At 38.4% G+C, this 4,843-nt stretch overlaps 1 pseudogene; it reads right to left on the bottom strand.

The window, feature by feature from the left end:
- Positions 1–369: 369 nt before the first annotated feature.
- On the bottom strand, positions 370–488 carry LOC148540803 (5S ribosomal RNA; annotated as a pseudogene).
- Positions 489–4,843: the final 4,355 nt, after the last annotated feature.

Genomic DNA, 4,843 nt, shown 5'->3' on the forward strand with positions numbered 1-4,843 from the left:
AAATATAAAAAAAGGAAAATAAAAAAGGCAAGAAGGAGAACAAGGACAAAATAAGGTTATGTCCAAGAAATGTTATTTCAACACCTATAGAAAAAAATTTTGAACAAAATAATGAGGATACACAAAAGATATCTATGTAGTGAGAAGGACAAATGATGTCTATATGGTAGAAAAATACTGCTCCATGTAATCACAGATCAAAAGAAATGGGCTGAGCAATGTGAAAAAATTTTTATGTTTTATTATATATAGAAAAGTGTAGCAACTACCAAATATATGTATATCATGATGTACATGAACAAGGCAAACCCTACTTGGCCCTGTGATACCCCATAAAACCAGTCTTTCCAAAGTTAGAGATAGAAAATTATGTTACGGAACCTGATCTTCCTAGGTGGTCACCCTACCTAGTACTCATCAGGCCCAACACTGCTTGGCTTCCAAGATCGGCCGAGATTGGGCATAGCCAGTATGGTATGTCTGTAATAAATATACTCTCTGAAAGGTTGCGTTGGTGGGGATAAGAAATGGGTGACCAAGTACTTCTTGAGTAGGGTGCCAGGTTATATGTAAAGGAGGACTGAACCTCAACAATGTATATACATATATTGTGCTCTATAAGCCCCTGCTAATGAGACCTTGGAGAACAAAAGAAAAAAAGAAAAAAGAAAAAAAACAGAAGAAAACTGTAAATTCTTCAAAGAAAACCATAGTCTAAAAAAAAGTGTCATGTTAAACTCCAAAAAACATCATCATAGATAACACGAAAAAGACAATGTCTCATTAAGTCCAAAAGGGGTTACGGTGTTCAGTTTGTAAATCCACTGTACTTCCAATTGTAGTAGAAGTTTCTCCCGATATCCACCTCTTTTTTAAATTGGTACATGGTAGATAATTTTGTATGATAATGTGGCCAAGGAATGTCGGTTTTCTTTAAAATGAGGGGCGACTGGTTGGTCTATGTCCTTGCCAGATAGAGCTTGTCTGATGGCCGTACAATGATGTGCCATCCTTTCCCTGAAGGTCCGTGTGGTTTTGCCAATGTATACCAGGCTACATGGGCATGTAATCATGTAAACTACATATTTGCTTGTGCAAGTTAAGATGTGCTTAATAGGAAATTGCTTTCCAGAATGTGGATGTACAATATATCTGCTGGGTTCCATGTAGCTGCATGTTGTGCATCTGGTGCACTTGTGGCAGCCTGGTTTCCTGGACAAAAAATGCATCTCTGGGTTAGAGGAGGATGATGATGATACGTCATTATGCACTAGCCTGTCCTTTCGGTTTTTACCTCTTGTATGGCACATCGTGATGTTTGCTTTATTCAAAGCTTTAATGCTTGTGTCAGTATTTATAATGGACCATAATGTCTTAGTAGTGTGATTAATGAATTTGCTGGCTGTATTATGTTTGTTTGTGAAGAACATCGTCTTCCCCTGCTGGTGCCGCGCGAAAGTGTGGACGCATGCGGATGACGTCAAATTCGGAGCACCCGGTGGGTTGCAGACGGAGGAAGCACCTATCACATTAGAGACCACGGTATATAGGTATATATGTTTTGTAGCAAAAATATTCCTGAAAATACAGAAAGGCACTGACATGTGTTGTAGCTCCAAGCCGCTGTAGAAAGGAGATAGTTAATCTCCAATTATAAACATAAAAATAAACATAAAGCAGCGCTGATAACTGAATTCTAAATACAATTTAATAACACATAAAATATTAAAACCACATAACACATACATAAAAGACCATAAAAGCCTGATGCATATGATAAGTATAATGAGAGCAATGAACTGCAACCAGCATATGAGGACTGCTGAACCCTGAATAGCAATAAGAGTTGATATAGTCTTAGTGACCAAAGTGGATCCAATTTCAAACCAGCAGCACTTGTAAATGAATGGAAAATCCAACAGTTAGCACTCAAGTTGATTTACCCACTGTGGTAGTCCACGATGTCCAAAATTAGCGATGGTCCCACACTAAGGTTTGTCCAACGCAGAAAGCGGACCTGGTGATGTTAAGTGGAGCTGGAACTGATAGTGCAAAATCCAACTTGCGCTGCTGTGATGTATCTAAAAGTTCAGGTGATCCAGTAAGATGTCAGCATCCAGGGTGCAGTCCAAATTGGCACCAACGCGTTTCACTGCTCAAGGCAGCTTTTTCAAGGTATCCCACTGGTGATTTGACCCACTCTATATAGTGGCTCTCATTCAGTATACAATCTCTCTCACATGTTCCTAATTAATTAGTTAATGATCAGGTTCATTCATTATATAATCAGTCACTAACACATCGTTTAAAATACATATTGTTAACAAGAGGCAAAACTAACATGTATAAGAAAAGTGAAATATAGTACTTACTCTAAGTTATGTTCAATCAACAGTTCCGATAATGGAACTCAAAACACGGGGAGTGTTTACATCCACTGTGGGGATGTCAGGCGTCACACCTGACCAAACCAATGTTAATGGATCTCAGCGTGTCTAGCGCTGCATTCTATAAACACTACTCCCTAAACCAGCAAATGGTGCTGGACTACAGAAAGTGCTTCTAACACTAATGGGGTGCACGTGTCTCACATTATACTCTACAGACCATGATCCCTATTGCTAGCACCGTACACCTGCATCTAAATATATTGAACAATAATACTCAATGATTCCAAGACTCAAATTATATATTGAGAGTCATAACTATCGTCGTGGTGACGTCAAACGTCACACTTAACAAGATAAATACTGCTGGGGCACAGCGTATCTAGCGCTGCGTTCCATAGACAGTATTACCTATAGCCAGTAGAGGGCACTGAATTGCGGATGGAAATACTGATAACGGTGGGGCGCACGTGACTCCCATTGCGCTCCACTAGCCACGATCCCTGTACTCTGCAGAGAGCAGTAAGATCTCAATTCATGATAAGATCTATATGTACAAAACATGTATAATCAGCAATTTCAAGACTCCAATAGAACAATCTGATACATAATGCCCCAACCAAGTCAAAAGGATTGCTCAGATCATAAAACAACTTACAAGACTCTCGTATAATAAAGGCCTGCAATATAGTTAGATTCTTAGATGACACCTTCTTTATATAGATATTAATAATAATGTAATTGCTAAATATACCTTTATAGATAAATTAGAATCAAAGTACAGCATTCAATTCCAATGCTTCATTCAATCCACTCGGAAACAAAGTATTTAGATAAAAGGTCCAGTAAATCTCTTGTTTACACAGTTTCCTGAATCTATCACCCCCACGTTGAGTGGGGGGGATAAATTCTAGTCCGGTCACTGTTAGAGATTCTTGATTGCCACCATAATGTTCAGCAAAGTGTTTAGGGATACTATGGTTGCGTAACTTCTTAATAATATTTCTACGATGTTCCATATAACGTATTTTGAGGGGTCTGGTGGTACGCCCCACATATCTAAGGTTACACCCACACTGTAAGAGGTACACAACCCAATTAGTATAGCAATTAATAAAACTGGTAATTTTCTTCACATCACCTGCTAAGTTTATAACTGTATGTGTTTTGTTCTTTGCATATCTACATGTGGTACACCTCCCTCCTCCACATCTGAAAAAACCTGTGATTTTATTAGGTAACCAAGTTTTTAGCGTACTGGCATTGGTTTCAGTCATTGATGCTTTCATAAGGCTAGGGGCTAGTACTGATTTTAGGGACATATTCTTCCTAAAAATAAATTTAGGATTAGTTGGAAGACAATCTCTCAGTACAGGATCGCTCTGTAATATATGATAATTTGATTTTTCAATACGTTTTATATCATTTGATGCATTATTAAATTTAGAAATAAAGGCTATATCACTCACAGGCTTTTGTTCAACATCATTTTTTGGCAAAAATAATGAATCTCTATCGACCTCTAATGTTTCTTTATAGGCCCTTTCTAATAAGTATGAAGGATACCCACTCATTCCGAAGGATTCCAACATTACCTTAGCTTGTTCTATAAATTTCTCTTGTGTCGAACAATTCCTCCTCAATCTCAATAGTTGACCTTTTGGAATATTAGATTTCCATGGTCTATAATGGGCACTTTTGAAATGGAGGTAGGCATTGGTACCCACATCCTTAACGAAATTGGAGGTATGGATTATGTTATCCTGTATTTCCAGGGTAATATCTAGAAAGTTGGTCTTCCTAGTATCATAGGTGTGAGTGAAAACTAAATTAAAAGTGTTAGTGTTGAGAGAATTAACAAAATGAGAAGCAGTGATAGCATCCCCATCCCAAATAATGAACAGATCATCAATGTAGCGGCCATAGAGGACCAGGCTCCCGCCAAGCCCACCTCCCCACACATGTTGGTCTTCGACTCGACCCATGTATAGGTTGGCATAGCTCGGCGCAAACCTGGTCCCCATGGCCGTCCCCATCGTTTGAAGATAAAACGTGTTAGAAAAAGAAAATAATTGTGTGTGAGAATAAAAGTGATAGCATCAAGAAGAAACTGTCTATGTCTCTCAGTTAAATCCGCATCCCTCTCTAGGATCTCACCAATAATTTGTACTCCCAATTGGTGGGGAATGTTGGTATATAAACTTTGGACATTCAAAGTAAGAAAGGCATATGAGAGTTTCCAAACGATATCCTTAATCAATTGAAGAAAATGAGTAGTATCGCGTATATGCGACTTTAACCGAGAGACACGAGGTTGAAGATATGAATCAACATATGCTGATAGAAAAGAAGTAAGAGAGTCAACACCCGAAATAATGGGACGTCCAGGAGGTGAGGTGAAGGACTTGTGTATTTTGGGAAGGTGATTATAGATAGGGATAGTGGGAAAAGAAGGA

This window comes from Taudactylus pleione, unplaced genomic scaffold (assembly GCF_031769625.1).
Source record: "Taudactylus pleione unplaced genomic scaffold, aTauple2 ptg000017l, whole genome shotgun sequence".
Lineage (NCBI taxonomy): Eukaryota > Metazoa > Chordata > Amphibia > Anura > Myobatrachidae > Taudactylus > Taudactylus pleione.